A 27089-nucleotide genomic window follows, 5' to 3' on the forward strand; every position below is an offset into this window, starting at 1 on the left:
TACTCTTATGTGGACAGGTACCAGCAAGTAGTCTTAGGGTATAATCCAAAATCGGTGGTGGCCGCATCATCCTACCACAGGTCAACAAGGTAGGAGTGGAGGGTATAGCCTGTTTTTAGAATACAAGCCACCCGGGTTTGTAAACCCTTGAGCTTACTCTTATGTGGACAGAAATTCCATCCAAGAACTCCTCCATAAAAATCGCTAGAGGTAGCCAATACGAAGACCAGCCAAGGACTAGCGGACCGGATGTGTCCACGCATAAATTCAATGGCACGCTAATCAATTGCCTTACATGACAATTGCTTAGCATTCGAAAGATACTTTCAAAGCTGTGAATATTGAGCCTAGAGGCAAAGAGTTAATACCACTAGCATATCCGAGGGACAAACTTATTGTCCTCGATGCTCTCTTTGACGAAGGTGTCGATTTCAATATCATGAACTAAAATTGGCCAACCCAACCTTGTCCCGAGAAATGCGGCAACGAATCCTTGTGGGGGAGCTCAACGTTCCCTTCTGCGCAAACGAAACATCATCTCGATAATCAAAACTCGGAAGCGTGCCGATCGCGTATAGATGCTTTCCAATCGTGAAGGTGTTGAAGAGGAAGTCCTACTTGGAAGACTTTTCAAGAATGGGACTAAATTTGATGACCATTATATTAAGAACAATGGATGCACTTGATTCTGTTGAACATGGAGACTTTCACTGCAAGCAATCACACAACTCCCGCGAAAAGTGCAATAACCTAGCCTTTGAATCATATTAAAAACTAGTGACAGGAGGAAGAACGTGAGAGGAGCAAGAATGTGCTCAAGTAAAGCTCAAAATAAAAAGAATAAACCACTTATTAATAATGACTCTTTTTAGTATAAGCAACACAATTAACATTGTTACAAGCGCTACAAGATACGCACATAGGGAGCTCGACTCACCTACGGTTAGACACGTCTCCCTGAGTCACTTGCACTTCTCTCTCTTTTTCATTCACCTTAATGCCGCCGAGCTAACCACACAAAAGCAAGGTAGAAAAGGCACGTAAGAAATAGTCCAATTGTTTGAACTAACACTCGCTATTGAAATTGCTAGAGACCTAATCCTTCAAAAAGCAGTTAGTCGAATTCAACACTTCTAATTGACCTACTTATAACATCTCCCTATTATCCTCTTCAAGAACTTTCTTCGCTCATCAAGGACAATCCTTTCCATTTTTATCGGCTAAATTTCCTTGTTTTATCAATATCCTCTTCAGGAACTTTCTCTGCTCATCAAGGTCAAGCCTTTCCATTTTTATTGGCTAAATTTCCTTGTTTTATCAACTTTGTCAGTAAGAACCAATGGAGAGAGACGTCTTCTAACTAAGTAATTACTTAAACATGCAAATGGGCCCACATAGTATTTTCACAATAACCTTTTTTGATGGTTTAGGTCCTCAATTGTAGGACAATACTCCTAGCTCTCTTCGAGTTCAATGCATTTAGCAAGCCAACAATATATGCCAAGTGCACGAAAATGGAAGACTATTGCTCCCCCTACGAAGCAAATCATGTGAAGCTTTCATTAGAGGTATAGAAGTTGCAAAGAAATCCAAACCACTACCTATTCAACCATCAACAATGACTCTTCTACCTTCTACAGTATCCAATTCAATAGACTTTCAGTTTTGAATATTGATCCTAGAGGCAAAGAGTTAATACCACTAGCATATACGAGGGACAAAGTTATTGTTGTCGATACTCTCTTTGACGAAGGTGTCGATTTCAATATCATGAACTAAAATTGGCCAACCCAAGGGCAACGAATCCTTGTGGGGGAGCTCAACGTTCCCTTCTGCGCAAATGAAACATAATCTCGATAATCAAAACTTGGAAGTGTGTCGATCGCGTATAGATGCTTTCCAATTGTGAAGGTATCGAAGAGGAAGTCCTACTTGGAAGACTTTTCAAGAATGGGACTAAATTTGATGACCATTATATTAAGAACAATGGATGCACTTGATTCTATTGAACATGGAGACTTTCAGTGCAAGCAATCACACAACTCCCGCGAAAAGTGCAATAACCTAGCCTTTGAATCGTATTAAAAACTAGTGACAGGAGGAAGAACGTGAGAGGAGCAAGAATGTGCTCAAGTAAAGCTCAAAATAAAAAGAATAAACCACTTATTAATAATGACTCTTTTTAGTATAAGCAACACAATTAACATTGTTACAAGCACTACAAGATACGCACATAGGGAGCTCGACTCACCTACGGTTAGACACGTCTCCCTGAGTCACTTGCACTTCTCTCTCTTTTTCATTCACCTTAATGCCGTCCAGCTAACCACACAAAAGCAAGGTAGAAAAGGCACGTAAGAAATAGTCCAATTATTTGAACTAACACTCGCTATTGAAATTGCTAGAGACCTAATCCTTCAAAAAGCAGTTAGTCGAATTCAACACTTCTAATTGACCAACTTATAACATCTCCCTATTATCCTCTTCAGGAACTTTCTTCGCTCATCAAGGACAATCCTTTCCGTTTTTATGGGCTAAATTTCCTTGTTTTATCAATATCCTCTTCAGGAACTATCTCTGCTCATCAAGGTCAAGCCTTTCCATTTTTATTGGCTAAATTTCCTTGTTTTATCAACTTTGTCAGTAAGAACCAATGGAGAGAGACGTCTTCTAACTAAGTAATTACTTAAACATGCAAATGGGCCCACATAGGATTTTCACAATAACCTTTTTTGATGGTTTAGGTCCTAACTTGTAGGACAATACTCCTAGAACTTGTAGGACAATACTCCTAGCTCTCTTCGAGTTCAACGCATTTAGCAAGCCAACAATATATGCCATGTGCACGAAAGTGGAAGACTATTGCTCCCCCTACGAAGCAAATCATGTGAAGCTTTCATTAGAGGTATAGAAGTTGCAAAGAAATCCGAACCACTACCTATTCAACCATCAACAATGACTCTTCTGCCTTTTGCAGTATCCAATTCAATAGACTTTCAAGTTTTGAATATTGATCCTAGAGGCAAAGAGTTAATACCACTATCATATACGAGGGACAAAGTTATTGTTGTCGATGCTCTCTTTGACGAAGGTGTCGATTTCAATATCATGAACTAAAATTGGCCAACCCAACAGCAATGAATCCTTGTGGGGGAGCTCAACGTTCCCTTCTGCGCAAACGAAACATCATCTCGACAATCAAAACTCCCACGAAAAGTGCAACAACCTAGCCTTTGAATCATAATAAAAAGTAGTGATAGGAGCAAGAACGTGAAAGGAGCAAGAATGTGCTCAAGTAGAGCTCAAAATAAAAAGAATAAACCACTTATTAATAATGACTCTTTTTAGTATAAACAACACAATTAACATTGTTACAAGCACTACAAGATACACACATAGGGTGCTCGACTCACCTACGGTTAGACACGTCTCCCTGAGTCACTTGCGCTTCTCTCTCTTTTTCATTCACCTTAATGCCGTCGAGCTAACCACAAAAGCAAGGTAGAAAAGGCACGTAAGAAATAGTCCAATTATTTGAACTAACACTCGCTATTGAAATTGCTAGAGACCTAATCTTTCAAAAAGCAGTTAGTCGAATTCAACACTTCTAATTGACCTACTTATAACATCTCCCTATTATCCTCTTCAGGAACTTTCTCCGCTCATCAAGGACAATCCTTTTCATTTTTATTGGCTAAATTTCCTTGTTTTATCAATATCCTCTTCAGGAACTTTCTTCGCTCATCAAGGTCAACCCTTTCCATTTTTATTGGCTAAATTTCCTTGTTTTATCAACTTTGTCAGTAAGAACCAATGGAGAGAGATGTCTTCTAACTAAGTAATTACTTAAGCATGCAAATGGGCCCACATAGTATTTTCACAATAACCTTTTTTGATGGTTTAGGTCCTCAATTGTAGGACAATACTCCTAGCTCTCTTCAAGTTCAATGCATTTAGCAAGCCAACAATATATGCCATGTGCACGAAAATGGAAGACTATTGCCCCCCCCCTACGAAGCAAATCATGTGAAGCTTTCATTAGAGGTATAGAAGTTGCAAAGAAATCCAAACCACTACCTATTCAACCATCAACAATGACTCTTCTACCTTTTGCAGTATCCAATTCAATAGACTTTCAAATTTTGAATATTGATCCTAGAGGCAAAGAGTTAATACCACTAGCATATCCGAGGGATAAACTTATTGTTGTCGATGCTCTCTTTGACGAAGGTGTCGATTTCAATATCATGAACTAAAATTGGCCAACCCAACCTTGTCCCGCGAAATGCGGCAACGAATCCTTGTGGGGGAGCTCAACGTTCCCTTCTGCGCAAACGAAACATCATCTCGATAATCAAAACTTGGAAGCATGCCAATCGCATATAGATGCTTTCCAATCGTGAAGGTGTCGAAGAGGAAGTCCTACTTGGAAAACTTTTCAAGAATGGGACTAAATTTGATGACCATTATATTAAGAACAATGGATGCACTTGATTCTATTGAACATGGAGACTTTCAGGGCAAGCAATCACACAACTCCCACGAAAAGTGCAATAACCTAGCCTTTGAATCATATTAAAAACTAGTGACAGGAGCAAGAACGTGAGAGGAGCAAGAATGTGCTCGAGTAAAGCTCAAAATAAAAAGAATAAACCACTTATTAATAATAACTCTTTTTAGTATAAGCAACTTAATTAACATTGTTACAAGCACTACAAGATATGCACATAGGGAGCTCGACTCACCTATGGTTAGACACGTCTCCTTGAGTCACTTGCGCTTCTCTCTCTTTTTCATTCACCTTAATGCCGTCGAGCTAACCACAAAAGCAAGGTAGAAAAGGCACATAAGAAATAGTCCAATTATTTGAACTAACACTTGCTATTGAAATTGCTAGAGACCTAATCTTTCAAAAAGCAGTTAGTCGAATTCAACACTTCTAATTGACCTACTTATAACATCTCCCTATTATCCTCTTCAGGAACTTTCTCCGCTCATCAAGGACAATCCTTTTCATTTTTATTGGCTAAATTTCCTTATTTTATCAATATCCTCTTCAGGAACTTTCTTCGCTCATCAAGGTCAACCCTTTCCATTTTTATTGGCTAAATTTCCTTGTTTTATCAACTTTGTCAGTAAGAACCAATGGAGAGAGACGTCTTCTAACTAAGTAATTACTTAAGCATGCAAATGGGCCCACATAGTATTTTCACAATAACATTTTTTGATGGTTTAGGTCCTCAATTGTAGGACAATACTCCTAGCTCTCTTCAAGTTCAACGCATTTAGTAAGCCAACAATATATGCCAAGTGCACGAAAATGGAAGACTATTGCTCCCCCTATGAAGCAAATCATGTGAAGCTTTCATTAGAGGTATAGAAGTTGCAAAGACTATTGCTCTTGTCACACCTTGGCTTCTCGAGCACCTACAAGGCCCTTTTGGGCACCCTCAAGGCATTGCAATAGAGTTACTTTTTCATTTGTTTCAAGGTTTCATTGAGTTCATAGGTCTACAAGTCTGAGAAGAGAAAGGGGGCATCACCATTGAAGCTCCTGTGCTTCATATATCATCATAGACCTCTTGTGGCTACTTGAGACTTCTTGTGTGCCTCCCTGAACACATGGTAAAGCCCTGGAGCACCCTGAATCAGATCAACAGAAGCAACAAACCCTCCAACCAGGTAGCATGAATTTGCGCCGATTCTTAGTAGCCCGTGGACAACACATCTTCAACTTGTTGATGATCCTGTCATACTTCCTAATCATTGTGGCAACCTTGGCAATGATGCTTGACATGCTTTGAAGCTTGCCAAGCCTTGAGTATTAATGTGAGGCCCTGTAGTACAATTTTGAATCAGTTTACATCAGCTTACAGACACCTGCCTATTGATGACCGTTTGTTGGGGGATGCAAAGCATATGTTTTGCCATGATCTTGGACTGATTTTTGGGCTGAAAAATCACATTTTTCAACAGTAAATCACTGCTGTACAATAGTGGGATGAAGCCTATTACTTCATGTTTGCCTTTGCTACTTTCAATTAGGACATGCTTGGGAGATGTACTTTGATGTATTGATCATCAGGGATCAACTGTGAACTTGATATTGCTTCGGATCATTGGCTGAGCTTGAGCTCCTCTTTGTAGCACTTGAATGTTAATCTTTGGATGTACTTTGGTATGCACCTCACTTATGTTTGATCAGTCTTGACATGCTTGGCTTATGCCATCTCTATACATGCTAGTTACATTGTCTTGGAGTTGATTGCTACTGCGGCTTACTTGGGCTTGACATTTGATTGCTCGGGCTTGGCTATTTCTTGGCTTGCTAGAGTTACAGTTTGGATGTACTTGATGTCTACAGATGCTATGTATGGATGCTATGGAGTCTATATACTCGGGATGTCTCATTGATGCTTGATCTTGGACACTTGTCACTGGTGCACTCTTATCTGCTTTGTTCGAGCTTTCTTGCTTAACATTTACGGCTTTTGTGCTAATGGGAGCGTCTTGATACGCTTGATAGACATAGAGCAAGTGGGTTATGCTACTTGAGCATTCAGACACTTGAGACTAGGATCTTCACTTTGATGTTGCATGGTTGATATGCCATGGTCCTCATAGATATATTTGGGTTGATTTGGGCTTTACACTCCTTGAGCATATACCTATTTGTATCAGGTCTTGCTAGTGTTGTGTATGCTTTGTCCTATTACACAAGGGGTGTGTCGGCTTACTGACGGATTCATTTGACATGCTTGGGTGTTTGCTCGATGTCTGTATGATAGTCACTTGCTGATTTATGTCCGCTTTTGATGTTGGTTATGCTTTGACAGTCAGTGGTTGACTTGGTGCATTCATTTTGCCTACAGTTTGCTCTCATTGTACATGGCTATAATTTATTATAAGAAGCAAATTTTCATGGACTATGATGTATTTTTCATGCTGAATCATCTTGGATTTATATACTTTTGATGGTATTTGGTGGGTAACATCATTAGCTATCAGTTCGTGGTCATTTTACCTTGGTTTTGGTGGTAATTTGATTATCTACATAGCAAAAAATAGCAAGCACTTTTGAATTGTTTGCACCATTTTGGACTGCAGTATGGCATCTTCTTCCACTGATAGTGCTATCTTCAACATCACTAAGCTTAATGGTACAAATTATGCCTATTGGAAGAGCCAAGTTTGGTAGGTATTGGTGCAGAAATCACAGATAAAGCCACTAAGGATGGGTGGCGAGCAGCCTAAAACTATGACTGATGACGAATGGATGGAGCTTGATAAGTTATGAAAGTCCACCCTCATCTTGTGTGTCACTGAATAGGTGCATTATAATATGTTGAGGAAGCACAGAGTGCTTGGTAGCTTTGGGATAAGATCAAGAATCTCTATGACAAGAAAAGTCCAACAAGTCAGATGTATTGGCTGAAGCAACTTATGGACCTATGCATGAAGGAGAATATGACGATGTTTGCTCATTTGAGCCAGTTCCATGCTATTCTCAAGAGCTTGACTTCACATGGCATTACCTTCAATGATAAGATTACTCCATTGTTTTTGCTTGGGACTCTAAGTGAGTCATGGGATGTATTCCGCATTGCCTTATGTACTCCTGCTACTACATTGAACTTGCCTAATGTAGAGAGTGCTCTTCTGTAGGAAGAGATCAACCATAAAAACTTGGATGACTCTCGTGTGTCGTATGCTTTGATTGTTAGAGGTAGAGATGGTACTGGAAAGAATAGCCGTGGGAATGGACGTGGCAGAGACTCTCAAAAGTCTAGGTGTAAGTCACATGGTAAGTCACGCAATAAGTCTCTTGAAAGAAATGCTAATGTGACATGTTACCATCGCGGTAAGAAGGGCCATATATGTTGACAGTGTCATGAGTTGCACAATGAGAAGTGCAAAGAGAAAGGGAAAGACAAAGTACAAGAAAAGTCCTCAGATCGCAGCATGGTGCATGCGAAATCTAGTGTGAAAATAGAGGAGATAAATGTTATGCAAACTGAGGACTCCGATGGGGAGTACATACTTGCAGCTAGTTCTTGTGATGCTATGCCGTTGACCAGGTTCACTCTATGTATGCGCAATGCTGGATTTTGCATTTTAGTGCTTCATTTCATGTTACACCATGTCGTGAGTGGTTCCATTCCTACCACACTATCTTTGGTTCAATTTTCTTGGGTGATGATAGGTCACTTGCTATTGTTGGTATTGGGGATGTACGGTTGTAGTTCTCTACTGGTAGTACTTTTCTATTATGTACGTCATGTACCTGTGCTTATATGCAGTCTTATGTCTACAGGGCAGCTTGATGATGGGTTTCATGTCTCTTTTGGGGATTGTGCCTAGAAGATCACACGTGGCAGACGTGCTTGCTAGCGGTACCAAGGTTAGTAGCCTCTATCCTCCTGTAGTTGATGGGTCCTCTGTTGACCATGTTTTGTCAATAGGTTCCATCCCACATGTATCTGTTTGGCATGTCCATTTGGGTCACATGTCCTTGAAGGGAATGAAAATGCTTTCTGGTTTGCAGTACTTACCGCCCCTTGACTATGCATGTTTTGATTCATGTGAGCATTATCTTTATGATAGACAGACTAGGAATACACATAAGAAGTCTGGTAGGGCACACATGAGTGAGCCCTTGGCATTGGTACATTTGGATGTCTGTAGGCCCATGCCCTATTAGTCTATGGGTGGTGCAAAGTATTTTGTGACGTTTATTAACGATTTTTTATGTAAAGTTTGGGCTTATCCCATTGAGCTTAAGTCAAGTGTCTTAGTTGTGTTTCAGAGATTGCTTGTATTGGTTGAGAACCAGATTGGACATAGGCTGAAATGCCTTAGGACTGATAATGGGGGAGAATATGTGTCACATGCCTTTGAGCAGCTATGTGATGAGAGGTGTATTAAGCGTCAATTACCCGCCCCCTATACCCCACCCCAGAATGGTTTGATTGAGCGGATGAATAGAACTATCTAGGAGCATGTATGTAGTATGCTTAGCTATGCAGGCCTACCACAAAGCTTTTGGGCTGAGGCAGTCAATAGAACTGTGCATATCATAAATAGGTCACCTTCTAGTGGTTTCGAATTCTAGGTTGTCAAGGAGGAATGGATTGGGAAACCTTCATCTTATGCTCATCTATGTGGTCTTTAGATGTGAGGCATTCTGCCATGTGCCCAAGGATAAGCATACTAAGTTGAATCCTAAGAGTGTCAAATGCATTTTCCTTGGCTATGGAGATGCATGGAAGATAGGTTACTGCCTCTGGGATCCACACCATAGCCATGATGTAGTCTTCCATGAAGACAAGATACATAGGCAGCCTGAGAAGGTGGTAGAGACACACATGGTTATATTCCAATAGAAGCCATGTGCTCCAGTATAGCCTGCACAGCTAGTTGGACAACCTACAACAGTAGTTGGTATCCATGGCCAGGATGTTGGACATGCAGCAGGAGCGTGTAGTGAGATGGTCTACTAGAGATAGGCGTTCGCCTGATAGATTTGAGCCCCCAATGCATTATGTATTGGTTACAGATGCATGAGAGTCTATCGCCTATGATGAGGTTATGTGTAGGGGTGATAGTCACTTCTGGGAGAGGGCTATGTAGCCTGAGATGGATTCCTTGCGTAAGGATATGACTTGAGATTTGGTTGCATTGCCTAAGGGCAAGAAGGCTTTGCGATGCAAATGGTTGTACAAGCTAAAAAGTATCCTTGGGCACCCCAAGCCGGCTTATAAGGCAAGACTTGTTGCTAAGGGTTTTAAATAGGAGCATGGAGTTGAAATTGATGAAGTCTTTTCTTCTATGATTAAGATGACCACCCTACGCTTGGTTTTGGCCTTAGTCGCGCAGCTTGACTTGGACATGTATTAGATGATGTCAAGATTGCATTCTTGCATGGGGATTTGCATGATGAGATTTACATGGAGTAGCCTAAGGGTTTTGCAAAACCTGGTAGAGAGCACCTAGTGTGCAAGTTGAAGAAAAGTTTTTATGGCTTGAAGTAGGCACTTAGGGAGTGGTATCATAAGTTTGATCCCTTTATGCAGTCACAAGGCTACAATAGGAGTGCTATGGATCCGTGTCTTTACTCAAAGTAAGCTCGTGATGGCTCATTGCTTATTTTGGTACTTTATGTGGATGATATGCTGATAGCAGGGAAAGCTCATGGTGAGTTGGATGCTCTTAAATCTCAACTGAAGAAGATCTTTGAGATGAAAGATTTGGGACAAGCCTCTCACATTCTTGGTATGCGCATTAAGTGCGACAAGCATCAGGGACTACTCTACCTCTCACAGAGGGAGTACATTTATAAAGTCCTTGAGCATTTTCGCATGCAAGACATGAAGCCTATTGGTTGTTCATTACCTTCTGTGAAGGTCTCACAGGCCGATTATCTGCAGACAGATGAGAAGAGGACTGAGATGGCCAAGATCCCTTATGCATCAGCCATGGGCAGTTTGATGTATGCCATGATAGTCACTTGTGCAGATATTACCTTTGCAGTTGGTGGTGTGGCACACTATATGCCGTGAAGGGTATCATGAGATACGTGAAAGGCATAGCAGATATGTGTATTTTCTATGGTAGCTAGGATATAGGAGTTGTGGGATACACAGAATCCGATTATGCAGGACATGGAGCTAGTAGGAAGTCCACTTCTGGCTATATATTCACCTATGTTGGAGGTGATGTCTCTTGGATGTCCAGGGTTCAAAAGTATATGGCTCTCTCTACCATTGAGACTGAGTATGTTGTAGCCACCACTGAGGCTTGCAAGGAGGCTATATGGTTAGGCCATTTGGTTTATGACCTTGGGATTGATACTATACCTACGTTGCATTCGAATTCTATGAGTGCTATTCAGCTAGCTAAGAATCCGGTCTTCCATGCAAAGATGAAACACATTGAGGTGAGGTATCACTTCATACGTGGGGTCATGGAGGATAGGTCTATTTACCTTGTCAAGATCTCCACTAACAAAAATCTTGCAGATCTGCTCACAAAAGCCTCACTATTAAGCACTTTGCCTTTGCCTTCCTCAGGAGATTGATGGGCGTTGGATGAGATGACGTTTTTCCTCATCCTGTTGTACATGTGTACATTATATTGTCTTTTCTTTTTTCTTTTCACTCCTCACTGGGACAGATTTACCTTTAAGTGGGAGATTGTTGGGGTTAAAGGCACCTTCATCTAGCAGCCTGTGTATTACTACACTAACAGTACCCGCCACTACACACTACAGGTGTCGGGCGCCCGTCACTATCACTTTTATTCTTTATTCTTTTAGTGATAGTTTGAATAAAGGAAGGTCGAGTTACACATTGTGATTGTTGGAGTTTCCATTTTGTGTCTCTCTCTTTCTTGCTCTTGGTCTCATGACATAGCTCTTCCAAGCAAGCTTCGATCCTTCTCACCTTTTATTTACCCAATATGTTAAGGTTTTAAGTGTGGGGATGCATCCTTGCACGTCTATTTTGTATAAACTCATACCAATGCCTTGTATGGATCTTTGATAGCTGTTATTTATTTTTTGTGCCCTACTGGGGTCCTTTCCCTACCCACCCATCCTATTACACCCTACCTCTAGGATGTCCCCTTTCTTATTTCAACGGTTTTTTATTTTTCAATCCTTCCATGTGAATGCATCCTTACTTCACATAAATTGGAATGAGATATCACAAGCCTATTAATCACTTTGAACCAATTAGTTTTTCCTTTTACAACCCCCTATTCTGGGTCACGATTAATTCCACATTAATTTTTGAAGGATTTACACATTTTTAAGTGATCTTTATCATCTTCTGATGCATTCCATCTCACACTTGTGTAAGGTGCCCCCCATCGGCTGTCTAGGCATGCTTTTAGCTATCTATCGAGAAATGAATCTAAGCGTTGCTGCCTGGGACTCCCATGGAATGTTCTCGGTTTTGTCACCTAGGGTTTCCCGAATGCGCCTCGCAACAGAACGTCACAACCAAACCCACTAGGATCGACCTGAAATTTGGGCTCCTAGTGGCCGAGGTCTCCTAATAGCATTCTAGTGTCGGATCCTGGATATCCTACTTTACGCAGAGATACCCAAGCCGAAGTAGAACCATGCCCACTTGGTTCAAAGAGAATGGGAAATGAGAGGGATGCGCTGCTTGACCTCTCTGCCCGTAGGGAATAGTCCCATTCTGGTTCTCTAAAACAGCATGAATCGGGGTTCTATCCTAACAATTTCTTAAGTCAAAGATGGTAAAACCTTGTGGGAAGCCTCCTAGTTTCCTCCCAATTCTCTGGGACCACCCTAACAGACCCGTCGGGGGTTCCACCCACTCGCTTCCCTCAATAGCTTTAGTTTTCTAATTAGGTTCTACCACATTTATGTGTGACACTTAAAGTCATCTTCATTAATTAATTCTTTTAGGGAACGGGGTTCGTTCGCATAACTTACATCACAGACACGAAAATAGAGCAAGCAAAATAAGTTCAAACAAATTCCTTAACTTATCTTCACAATAATCTTTGTCTCCTGCCCATACAGGAGAAATTATATACCACTTTTGTTCAACAGAAGTAACTGGTCCAAATCACATGGCATCATAATTCTATCCTTTATCTAGAATAGAATATCCCAACATGCCTAGATGTTGGGAGCCACGGAGGTCTTCAACTCCATTCTAGACCTAGCAAGGGGTATCCAGAGCTCCACTTGACCCGCAAGCTGTCTAGGAGCGAAACATCATTTCCATGGTTGGTCTTTTCACCACTCGATCTTTAGCCCATGAATCTAGCAATTCCCTCTTTGGGTTGATTCGTGATGCGATCATGGAGGTGATCCACCCGTGCAATATATCCTTCCTTAATTAAATCCTTTAGGAATCCAACACAACAAGGCATTCAGCCCTAATATCATTTTCTAAGAAAACATTCCTTTATCCCCATGGCAACTTGTCATCACAGACCCTTGCCATGCATTTACCATAAATCACAAGCACTTGGAACAATCATCCAAACAACAAACTAACAACCAGTGGAATGTAAAAACATTTAGGATGTTGTTTGATCAACCAACAAAAAACCAATTGTATTCTTCCCAAACAATGCAAGAATAGTCGCGATGACATTTCCATTGCATACCTGCTCTCCCCCTTGGGATCAAAGAGCGATTTTATGAAAAATTTACTTAACACTTGTATGCACAATTTTTAATGTCATGATTATGCCATTCATAAACCCTAACCAATTCTTCCTTGTAATTGCTCTATCAACGAATAAGCCATATGCAACTAGGTGCGATTAACTGTCCTTGATACATGCACTTTGCAAGCTTGATCTTTTGAATACGTGAGATGAAATTTATCCCTTTTGATGACCTATACTCATGCATCATAGTATGGGGCCTAACCTATCTCATATGAGAATCAAAACAAACATCTATCAATTTGGAAATACATTACTTACGACTGGTACCACAGTTGGATTGACAATGATGCCTTCGTCCAAAGCTTCATTGTTGGTTATGGGATTGCCATCTGCATGCAACACTCTTCGCTTGGGGGCCATTGTCCACAAGTAGATTCGAGAAATAAAGAAGGTGGAATAGATTTGAGATAGGAGAGCGTAAGAGAAGATGGCTTAGTTGAAGACCGGGATAGGGAAAAATTGAACTAACTCTCTCCTTTGCAGCCTCTCGGGATAACTCCTCTCTCTCTCTCTCTCTCTCTCTCTCTCTCTCTTTCTCTCTCTTTCTCTCTGTCAAGCTCCTTCTCGTAATCTCTTGGAGGGGTATCCTTCTCTCTACCTATCTCTCGTAGCCTCTCGGGGTCTCCTTATGCTGCTTGTGCTTCCCCATGCCTCATATTTATAGTGAATTAGAGAAGAGGCTTGTGGTTGAGAAAAGGAGCTCTTTGTGGAGGGGGATCTTGGAAGAATTAGCGATCTGATGCTCAGATCATAAATCTGATGGTTCCATTGGCTCCGAAAGGTAGGTAAAACCTCGAGACACTTGCTTAGAAAGCTCTCAGTTCACTCCTTCTTTTCTCTATTCGATGTGGGTTTTCTATCTGTAGACTGCGATCACGGCGCGCACGATTTTGCAAATCCCTCTCTTTATTTTTTTCTTTTTATAAAATCTCCAAAATTAACTAAAACATCACTTGTCTTTTCTTTTAAATGACATCGAGTTCTAAAAATATCCATATCTTTTTAAGATAATATCTAAAATATCTAGAATATGCTAGTTTTGCCTAAAATCTAATATTTTTGGACCATCCAAACTATACACATTAATACTAGTGATTAATATAGCTCATAAGTCTCATTCACGTTGTAACTTTCGTAAAGGGTGGTTACGGTCCTTGTCAATCCGAGAAAAATATCCGATTTACGACTCTCGATTTTTTCAACGTATGTTTTTAATTAAATTAAAATTCCTTAATTATTAACGTTACTTAGTTTTTTTACTTTAGTTAGTAATCTTACTAACTTATTAATTAACTAACTAACTTTTGAACTAACCAACTAAAATTTTAATTGTGTGGAAATATTACAGCTTGTGTGGTTTGACACGTGCCCCCAGCATTCATTTCACCCTCATGTTTTTATCCATTGCTCTGCACCTATCCCTGCTTGGGCCATGTGATGCAGGAAGGAGCCCATTTTGTTGTATTTTTTCATTTTTTAAATTGCTTCATTCCATCCCTACACCTATCCCCTAACCTACCCCCACCTAAGCCCTTTTCCCAACCTCCCTTCTAAGTGCCCCTTCCCCAACTCCTTGTTAGGCCCTCTTTCTTGCATTTAAACCCTCTCACCACCAGAAATAACACGTAGATAGCAAAACAAATCGATCGAACCTTGTAGACACACATCTTGCGGACTATGTTTCCATGCAAACCCATGCGTGCTATGCCTTATTTGTATGTTTGCTCCTATTCACGTGCGGGGATTGGATTTTCATGCTCCACATCCATGGGGCTTTCTTGTTGCCGTTCACACACAAGGATACACATTTCATCTTGTCTGTGCTGTGGAGCTACTACTCACATGCAACTAGTTTGAGCAAACGCCTTTATTAAGGTCAAATTTGTAAAAAAATACAAATTTCAAAGTAAAAAAAACAAAAATATTAAAAATACAAAACATCTCTTAATTTTAAAAAATCATTAAAAAAATTCAAACAAATAGACTCATGATGATTTTTTTTCAAAATTTAAAAATTACAAAAACTAAAAATAAACTAATTTTTTTGAAACATATAATATAATCATTAAGAATTTGATTAAAATATCAAAAAACCTTAAAAGTTAAAAAATATAAAATATATTTTCATATATTTGTTTATTTTTTCATTTAATAACACAATTGAAAAAAACCTATTAAAATTCTCATAAAAATATTAAAAATCAAAATCAAATAAAATTAACCAAAAAATAAAAATTCACCCACACATTAATATATGTGTTTATATTATTTTCTATTTTGGACAATTATGATTAGTTGAGGTTATTTATTTATTATTTTACAAGAGGTTAACTAGTTGCTAGTCATCTATTTGTTTATTTTTTCATGGATTTTTTTGGATGTCACGAGATTCGAGGAATCACATCCCTTCCATCATTGTCCAGTTAGAGCTTGCAGATGCCCCATACATTGCTAAGTTCTTTTCCCCCCCTTCTCCATGTGCACCCTCAAACACAATTAATTTGTAAATAAAATCAACCCGACATGCACCACAGAATGAATACAAGACACCCCATACTTTTTAATTAAACTCAACTTGACCAATAATTTGTAAAAGAAACCCACGTCGTTGCATGAGCATATTGCACTAAGGCTCTGTCTAATTTTGTAAATAAAAAATAAACCATCGTTGTCACATATACATGCACAAATGCGCTACTACAGACACATTAAATTGTTATAGAAAAAACCCCCATCATCACTCATGTGTGTGCTTTGCACTAAAGATCATATAAATATAACAATGAATTGAAGTTTAGAGACCCTTGTCGAGTAAAAGTCTAAGTGGGATTGGGTTATGAACTTTGATTCACCTTGCATTAAATGGGCAAATTAAAATGAATTGCTATCTAGGCATGCTATTTTTTGACCTAGTGGTCATAGACTAGAATGATGTAGAATGACTCCTCCATTCCTTTGAGAGTAACTTATCTCAATTTTGTTTGAATCTTTAAGGGAGAATAAAATAGTGAAGATATTATGCCCATCAACACTTTGCAATGTGCAAAGCAGTCAAAGATAAACTCATGAGAAGATTTTTAGGATTATAATACATATGTAAACCTTGATAAGCTTAGTTTGCTTGTCCTTAAGCACGTCCCCAATGATAATGTGCTTTATCTTTGCATGAAAGACAAGATTCTATGTCAATTGGATGGCACTTTGACTATCACAATGCAAAGCAACATACTTGGCCTCAATGGTAGATTACATCGACTGGATAGGGGCTTGTAATCCACAAATCTTATAGGGTTTGGACAATTTGGAGAGATGTGACTTCTCTCTCCGCATTTATAGCATTCCACTTTGGATCGTTGTCCACCACTATCTTCCTATGTAACTTTGGAAGGGGAACCTCCTTGGATAGAAATAAGGACCAAACCCTTTGGGCTTTAGGCTAATGTCTTGGGTTGTCATCTTGGATTTGAGTAGGTTAAACCTTGCTTCCTCACCTTTCTTCCTTTTGATGCATCTCGTACGTTGTTGAGATTCAGCAATCACACTCACTGACAGCCTCTTTGTATGGAGCTTCAGGGCCAAGGACATGCAAGCTTACCTATCCCATATGCACAGTGGTGCCTACTGTAGTTTCCTACTTTCCTATAAAGCATTGTACTTGCTTCCTTTTCTTAATGTAATGATAGTACTCTTTTCCTTCCAGTAAAGTGTCAGTGTCATTGTCCACACACAAGATTGTGTTTATGAGTTCAAGTCTCAATCTTGAAACCTAAGTCACTTGTGTGACAGTCAGTGTGTGAGTCTATGCCTACATGAGTATTCTTCCCGTCTTTGAACCACCATAGCCATGCTCTAGATCCGTGTTTCTCAACCTTAGAGAGGAGATGTCCTATGTGTGGTTCTTTCTTATGCGATAAGAGCAAAAGGCTTCAAGGGTGGTTGGCTTTGGGCACATTTAGTGGTTAAATGTCTCGGACACTTTCCACACCAAGTGTTTGATTGCATGACATCTCTTCCCACTCTTGTAGTGTTTGATAGGTTGACTGTATTCACTTTGAGTATCTGTAATTGTTTTATAATCACATCCATCAACCCCTTCTTGATGTTTGTAATTGAATCGGACAAGTAATCCTTCAAATTCTCTCCTCTCAGAGCACTTGGAGTAGGATTTTGGGGGGTGTTTGTAATCACCATCTAGATTGGTTGGCTAATGTACGGGAGTCTCTGTTTTAGTTCTAATTCAAAGCTCCTCTTTGGATTGTTAGCTGTTCATTCCAGTTGGTAGGGTCCCACTCTTGTTGTTGATTTTGCATTAGGGGAACTATTTGAGGCCAGTACTCTAGTGGTGGAACAATCATTTGAGGTACTGTCTACGACCACCGTAGATTCATTGCACCATATTGTAACACTACATGCATCAGAGGGTAGGGATAGAGAACAATCCCTGCAATTGCATTTGGTGGATATACTATTCCCAACATTGGAGGAGGTAGGACTCCTCTTCTGGAGGTCATAGACAGTCTTGCTTCAACTTCATCATATAGTCTTGCACGTTCCATTATAGTTTGCAAATTAGTTGGTCTTCTCAATTCCATGAACCTTGAATCTCTTGTTGTAGATCTCTTAGAAAAACTCCCTTTTGGATGGTTTCATCTAAGTTATGGTTGGTCAATCTCTTTAGTATGGATTCCATTGTTGTTAAGCATCTACACATATGTTAAGAAATTTCATTTCATAATAGGCCTCACTCCAAGAGAAAGTGGCAAGCACCCTTGGATAGAAAGCTAGTTGTGGAAAAGGTGGCGATGCCCCATAGTCTAAATCAATTGAACATTTTGTTGGTCCTTCTAGGGTATAGTTCTAACACCCCCTCCCTTGATGTGTTGTGTGCTCTTAGAGATTGTCTGACTCATACAATAGAGAGAAGATCTTCATTAAGTCTAGGTTTATAATTTATGGGCTACCTCCTTGGGTATGCCTCTTCATCAAGAGACACTCAACAACATTAGCAAACCAAAGCTGATCTTCATTGACAATCACTGAGGGTGATGCAAGCTTTCATCTTTACATGATAGGAATGTGAGTATGGGCTGACCTCTTTATTCATCAACAGAGCATGAGACAGAGGGTGGGACGAGTGACCAATCCTTTTCTCTTTAATTTAATTGAGAGATGAGCTGTGTGAATGGAGTGTTGCACACATGGGTTGGGCCTCTCAATGCACAAAGCATGATTTGTTCTATGCATGGTAATACAAGGTTCTTGCCTTCTCACACTGTATATTGGCATAGGGCGGAATGCACAATTGTACCATCAATTGTGCACAACGCATATAATCTTCACATTAGTAATAGTGAGGATTACATCAATGGGTGTCAGGATTTGGGCTTTTCTCCTATATTTATCAATAGAGTGTGAGACATAGGGAGAGGAAAATTGTGACTGACCTTGTATTTCAACAAACTGAGAGGTGAGGTTTTACAGACATTATGAAAATTGGTGATCATATACGTTATTGTTTCGCTATGCACACACAAGATGGGCCTTTGTAACCATAAGATGACACGTCACTCTATTCTATGCACTACATTACAAGGCTCCATGGCCTTCCTTCTTACACCTATGCCAAACTGAGTGGGATACACTAATGCACCATCAACTGTGCACGCTAGTATACTCCGTCTCTATGTCCTCAATCTTGTCAATTTCTAAACTTGGTGTTAGTTATGGGTTCCTATCATCTCTCTTCGAGTGATGTTCATATATGGGGTGAGTGTTCTATCATCCTCAACTTGAGTGATTGGTGAGATTGAGAGCTACATGTTTCATAGACAATAACTTGGCGATGTTTACCTATATGGGTGCCTCCCTAGGTGTTGCTACATAGTCCCTATCATATCGACACATGCCATCATGAGTTGTGATGTCCGCTATAGTCAATGCAACCCCTTGTAGAGACAATGAGCAACTCCAACATCTAGTGTACGAATGACTTTCAACCACGACCAACCATTGAATGGGCCAAGTATTTCTAGCTCTACTTTTGCTGGTATGTATGTATGTCATGTCATAAGTGTGGAGACACAAGGGGTTAGATCGTGTGTTAGTATGTAGGCTCCTGTTGATTATCCTAACCCATTATGTCAAGGTTTTAATTGTGGGGATGTGTCCCTACATGTCTATTTTGTAGAAACTCATAGCAATGCCTTCTACTAATCTTTGATTAATGCTTTTTTTTTTGCCCTATTGGGGTCCTTTCCCTACCTACCCATCCTATTACACCCTACCTCTTGGATGTACCCTTTTTTATTTCAACAGTTTCTTATTTTTCAATTCTTCCATGTGAACGCATCCTTGCTTAACCAAAATTGGAATATGATATCATGAGTTTATTTATCACTTTGAACAATTAGTTTTCCCTTTTTACAACCCCCGATTTTGAGGTAAGATTCAGTCGTTATTAATTTTTGAAGGACTTACACATTTTTGAATGATCTTTATCATCTTGTGATGCATTCCATCATGCCCCTGTGTGGTTTGACACGTGCTTCCAGCATTCCTTTCACCCTCATCACGGCAAATGTTTTTATCCCTCACCCCACACCCCACACCCACACTTGCTTGGGCCATGCGATGTGGGGAGGAGCCCATTTTGTTGTATTTCTTCTTTTTTAAATTGCTTCATTCCATCCCCACACCTACCCCCACCTAGGCCCTTTTTCCAACCCCCCTACTAAGCCCCCCTTCCCCCACTCCTTGTTAGGCCCTCTTTCCTGTGCTTAAACCCTCTCACCATCAGAAAAGACATGAAGACATCAAAACAAATCCATCAAACCATGTAGACACACATGTTGCAGAATCTGTTTCCACGCAGGCTGGTGCATGCTATGCCTTATCTTTATGTTTGCTCTTGTTCGTGCATGGGCATTGGATTTTCATGCTCCCGCATCTATGGGGCTTTCTTGCTACCGTTCACACATGAGGACACATGTGTCATCTTGTCTATGCCGTGGAGCTACTTTCACATGCAACCAGTTTGGGTACACGTCTTTTTGTAAAAAAACAAAGTTTTCAAAGTCGAAAAGAAACAAAAATATTTAAAAATACAAAACATCTCTTTATTTAAAAAAAATCATTAAAATGCAAACAAATGGACTCATGATGAATAAATTTTTTCTTAAATTTAAAATTTGAAATTCACATAAATTTTTTTAAAAGCCTAATTAAAATTTGAAACATATAATAAAATCATTAAAAATTTGATAAAAATCTCAAAATACCATAAAAATAAAAAACATCTTTAATATATTTACTTATTTTTCCATTTGAAAACACAAAAAAAAGAAATCCTACCTAAAATGGTCATAAAATATTAAAAAATCAAAATAAAATAAAATAAACCAAAAAATAAAAATTCACCTACACATTCATACATGTGTCTCTATATTATTTTCTATTTTGGATAATTATGATTAGTCAAGGCCTTTTATTTATTATTTTACAAGAGGTTGACTAGTTGCTAGTCACCTATGTGTTTAATTTTTAATGAATTTTTAAAGATGTCATGAAATTCGAGGAGTTGTGTCCCTTCCATTATTGTTCCATTAGAGCCTACAGATGTCCCACACATTGCTAGGTTCTTTTTCCCCCCCTTCTCCATGTGCACCCTCAAACACAATTAAATTGTAAATAAAATTAAAGCAACATGCACCACAAAATGAATACAAGACATCCCATACTTTTTAATTAAAATCAACTAGACCATTAATTTGTAAAAATGATCCCTACATGCATGTGCACATTGCAGTATAACTCCATATAATTTTGAAAATTAAAAATAAACCCTCGTTGTCACATATGCATGCACAAACACGCTACAAAAACATTAAATTGTAATAGAAAAAACCCCCACCATCATACATGTGTGTGCTTTGCGCTAAAGATCATATAAATATAACAATGGACTGTAGTTTAGAGACCCTTATTGAGTTAGAGTCTAAGTGGTGTTGGGTTGTGAACTTTGATTCACCTTGAAAGTGGTGAATTAAAATGAATTGCTATCTAGACGTGCTATTATTTGACCTAGTGGACATATACTAGAATGACTCCCAAAATCCTTTGAGAGAAACTTATCTCAAATTTTGTCCGAATCTTTAAGGGAGAATAAAACAGTGAAGATATTATGCCCATCAGCGCTTTGCAGTGTGCAAAGCATTGAAAGATAAACTCATGAGAAGATCTATAGGGTTATCATACATATATACACCTTCATAAGCTCAGTTTGCTTGTCCTTAAACATGTCCCTAATGATACTGTGCTTTATCTTTGCATGAAAGACAAGATTCTATGTCAATTGGATGGCACTCTAACTATCACAATGCAAGCCAACATACTTAGCCTCAATGATAGATTACATCAACTACAGAAGGGCTTGCAATCCACAAATCTTATAGGGTTTGGACAATTTGGAGAGATGTGACTTTTTGCTCGGTATTTATAGCATTACACTTTGGATCTTTTTCCACCACTATCTTCCTTTATAACTTTGGGAGGGGAACCTCCTTGGACTGAAAGAAGGACCAAACCCTTTGGGCTTTAGGCCAATGTCTTGGGTTGTCATCTTGGATTCAAGTAGGTTAAACCTTGCTTCCTCATCTTTCTTCCTTTTGTCATGCATCTCTTTTAGAAAGGAGATGTCCTATGTGTGGTTCTTTCTTATGCAATAAGAGCAGAAGGCTTCAAGGGTGGTTGGATTTGGGCACATTCAGTGGTTAAGTGTCTCGCTTGATGGCACTTTCCACACTAAGTGTTTGATTGCATGACATCTCTTCCTACTCTTGCAGTGTTTGATAGGCTGATAGTGAGTGACTATAACTGTTCTATAATCACATTAATCAACTCCTTCTTGATGTTTGTAATTCAATCAGACAAGTAGTCCTTCAAATTCTCTCCTCTTAGAGAACTTGGAGTAGGATTCTGGGGGGTCTCCGCAATCACCACTTAAACTGGTTGGGCTAATGTACATGAGCCTTTGTTTTAGTTCTGATTTAAAGCTCCTATTTGGATTGTTATGTATTCATTCTAGTTGGTAGGGTTCCACTATTGTTATTGATTTTCCATTGGGGGAACTGTTTGAGGCCATTACTCTGGTGGTGGAACCATCATTTGAGGTACTGTCTATGACCACTGTGGATTCATTGCACCATATTGTGGCACTACATGCATCAGAGGGTAGGGGTAGAGAACAATCCTTGGAATTGCATTTGGTGGATATACCATTCCCAGCATTGGAGGAGGTAGGACTCCTCTTTTTGGAGTTCATAGACAATCTTGCTTCAACTTCATCATATAGTCTTGCACGTTCCACTAAGTTTGCAAATTAGTTGGTCTTCTCAAATTCCATGAACTTTCGAATCTCTTGTTGTAGGTTTCTTAGAAAAACTCCCTTCTGGATGCCTTTGTCCAAGTTATGGCCGGTCCATCTCTTTAGCATGGATTCCATTCTAGAGACATATGCTTCTACCTATTCTCTCGAGGATTGGCTCAAACTCATGAACTCCCCACATATCTACTATTAGAAATTTTCACACTTAAATTTGGTGAGAAAGGCCACCTTTAGTTCTTGGTTGCATGTGTTGAAAGTTCTGCCTACTTGTCTGTCATACCACATCAACATTGCACCTTTGAAAGTGGCAGGAAATATCTCCAACCAATTCATCGGGGTTCTGGCATTGTTGACCACAGAGGCTATCATGTACTCAGCTACATGAAGATCGGGATCTTCATTGTATTCACTAGCTTACCATTAATATTTCTAGGATAGATCTGGTTGGGAAGGGAACCTTGATTCACCATTGGGACTTCTGTGAAGAGTTCCATAAAGGGCGTCAAAGGAGGCTTCTTTTGCTAGCTTGTCCTCAGCTTTGATTTTTTCCTTCTCTCTTCTCATGTACCTCTAGATTCATTTTAGTATTTGTCTCTTTATTGCGTCATTCATCAAAGAGTTGGATCCATCCAATTTGTCTATGCTCCACAGAAGGGAAAAAGAGCGACTTTAGTCTTTGGAAGACTCTCTTACCAATATTTCTTCCACTTCTTTATTTTCACAATCTCTGAATTTTACTTTTATGCCACTGCTGTAGAGGGGAAGGTATTCTATTTTGAAGGTATTAAAATTCATTCTTTTGAGAATTGCCATATTGCTATCGTTTTGGTAGTATCAACTTCAGAGGGTTTCAATGGCATAAGTTGTGAAAAATACTCTATCTACTAGCTTCTCGTGGGTTGCCAATCAGACAAGCAGAAGGTTGTTAGTGCACTAAGCATCCCATGTGTCTTGCTATTGTGCAGACAACGAACAAATCCCAGCTCATTTTCTTCTTATTCTTGTGGATCTCCACTGATCATGACTTCTAGAGCTTCTTCACAATCTCCCACTGAATAATATTTGGAAACTCTTCAATGAAAGCCAAATCTTCCATTGATGTTCATTCTCTCTATTTTTGCTTCTTCAGTTTTCTTCCAAATAGATGACTCCAAATAGATGACACAAAAATGCAGGTCTCTATTGCTTTGTAGGTAGGGGGAACAGTATCATTGTGCTCTTGGCATTGGGGAATAAGTCTCTTGAAGAAAGTGGCTTTTCCCATGAACTGTACCAATTCTTTTGTATTACTTTGAATTTACAATCTTTTGTGCTTTTTCTCTTCAACAACATTGTTTCCTTCATTTCTAGCCTCCTATAGGTGCTTGTTGATGGCAATATTCCCCCGTTTTGCATCAAACATGGAGCTCTCTAGTGAATACCAAAGAAATGGGAAAAATGCTACAAAAAAATCTATCTGGTCACACCAACAAGCTTGTTCTTCATGCTTTTAGGAAGCAATAGGAAGAAAAAGAACACTGGAATATGAATTCTCTAGGTAGCATCATAAACAATTCCTCCTACAGATTTATTGCAACTTATTCTTCATATCCACAAACTACGAAGGAAATTAACACAAATGAATGCCCAATATTGAATAGAAACCATAAAGTGTCTTTTTCAACCTACACACATGATTAGGATAATCAAGATGTACATAACCCTTTGTTTGTTCCATATACACTTCCTCAATCGGATCTCCATTTGAAAATGCATTTTTGACATCCATTTGCCAAAGTTTTAATCCCCCAAATGTTTCCAAAGAAATGAAAAATTTCTTGTTTTCCATTATTGCAAGTGGGCTAAAAGTTTCCTCATAACCAAGGCCATATTGTTGTAGATAACTTTTACTAATCAACAGTGCTTTGTATCTCTCCAAAGATCCATTTGCTTTGCATTTCACTTTGTAACCCCATTTGAAGCCAATGGTATATTTCCTTCAGGGAATCTGACCAAATCTCAAGTGTCATTTTCAACCAATGCAGCATACTTTTCATCCATAGCTGCACACCAATTTTCATCAACAATTGCTTCGTTGAACTTTGTCGACTCTTTATGACCCATTACTTTTGTCATGTAAGTAAAGTGACTTGGCTAAATATTCACTATAAATGAGCCTATCAATAGGATTTTTGACTCTCTCCTTTGACCTTCTCAACTGTGGTGCACTATGAGATTCCCTCTCATAAGGCAGTACATACCTATTTTGCCTAACTCTAGATGTAGTAATTAATGGTATACCAAGTTCATTGTCTAAGCTGTCACTCCCAAGTGACTCATAACCATAATACAGTGGCGTAGTAACATCTTCAAACATTTTCCCTTTACCTTTACATAATCTCCCGCTCACTCACATATCTGTGTTAGTGGACGTAGAACCATGACTATGCAAGTGACCTACCCATGGATTGATAGCAGGGGACATATCACCTATAAACCCACTAATAATAGTACTATCCAAAGGATAAATTTGAGCATGAGTATTGTCTATTGGTCCATAAAAAATAACCACATCTTGACTACCATAATAAGAATCTAACTCATCAAACACAACATCTCTGATAACCAATGTCTCACATGTAGAAGGATTGTAGCATTTGTATGCTTTCCTATCATGTGCATAGCCAACACAGATAGACTTAATAGCCATCAGATTTGACTTTTTCCTCTTCTCATTTGGCACATGTACATAAGAAATACATCCAAAGACTTTTAAATGGTTGATATCAGTTTATGCCCATACAGTTTCTCATATAGTGTAAGATCATGAACACTAGTGGTGTAGGAGTCCTGCTTAAGACATGCACTACAGTCACAACTACTTCATCCCAATAATAGTTGGGAAAATTCTTCTCATTCAACATAGCTCTTGAAACTTCCATAAGCACTCTATTTTTCCTATTTGTCACACCATTCTATTGCAATGTATAATTGCATGTAAGCTACCTTTTAATGCCATACTTAGCAAGATACCTATCAAATTCATAAGAGACATACTCACCTCCTTCATTAGATCTTAAGCATGAGATATAACACTTCAAATCATTTTTAGCATGGTTTCTAAAATCTTTGAGAACATCTAGCACTTGATCCTTGTGCTTCAAAATATATAACCAAGTATATCTATTGAAATCATCAATAAAAGAGACATAATATTATGCACCACTAAATGATGCATTATGTGATGGATTCTAAATATCTAAATACACTAATTTCAATGGTCTAATGCTATTTCTAACATGCTTGAAAAATGGGAATCTTGCTTTCTTCCCAAATTGACAAGTAAAACATACATGTCCTGACTCCATGTACTTGAAATTTGGCAAACCAAGTACAATTTCCTTCTGTTGCATGGTTTTTAGCTGTTGTATGTTAATATATCCAATATGCGTATGCCATATTTCCACATCTCTAATTTCTCCACTATCATGAGCAAGCATGGCTTCCTTTGTTTAGGAATAGTAGCATCCAAGGTAAACATCATGCCATCCCTTTTTCCTTTTGTAATCAACTTGCAACCATTTCCATATTCTTCAATAAAATAACCATCTCTACTTAATTTGACTTGCAAATTTTGATCAGCCTAGCCATTTTTTCAACAGACAAGAAATTTTTAGTGATACAAAATACATGTAAAACATCATAAAGACTCTTTTTCTTTCCATCATGCATGACTAATGGTACAAAACCTGTATGCTTGATGTCATGTTGTGTATCATCACTTGTATATACATAGCTATGAGAGCCTACAGTCATCTCATTAAGCCACTCTCCATGTGGGGTCATATGATTTGAGGCATTTGAGTCAACGTACCATCTTTCATCAGCCTTGCCTTGCTTAGCTATATCATTCATCTATCATGGCAAATAACCTATCTAACTAATCATTTGTAGCAGTACTAGAGGATGCCTAGTTACCATGTTGTTTGCCTTTTGCTCTCATGTTCAACATGCTTTTTATGATAGTCTTGTGCAATATGTCCATACCTACCACAATAATGACAATATTTATCTCTATTCTAGATTGCCAAGAGTCACCTCTACGTCTAAGTGCTCAATAGATCCATATGTTGACCTTGTAAACCCATTTGCAACCAATAGCTTGCATTAACTCCCATGTGTCATTATCCATAAGTGTAGCCATTTCTTCATCCATAGCACAATCCTAATACTCATTATCCATTGCATTCTCAAAACAAGTGGGTTCCACATCTTGCACAACCTTGGCCATATATGCATAGTGATAAGCTACATAGCTATCATATGCCGATTGCTGCATTGGCTTTCTTACTCTAATTGACTTGCGTGGACTTGGATCACTCCTAGGTTCTTTAGTATCCTCTTGTGCCTTTCGTACACTAGGTGTTTGAATAGACAAAATCCTAAACTCCTCAATGAAGCTCTACTCGAAGCCATCTGAATTAGCATCAACATGAGAGAAACCTAATGATAC

This window comes from Lygodium microphyllum, chromosome 23 (assembly GCF_053477565.2).
Source record: "Lygodium microphyllum isolate KBCC chromosome 23, Lygodium_microphyllum_v1.1.10, whole genome shotgun sequence".
Classification (NCBI taxonomy): Eukaryota; Viridiplantae; Streptophyta; class Polypodiopsida; order Schizaeales; family Lygodiaceae; genus Lygodium; species Lygodium microphyllum.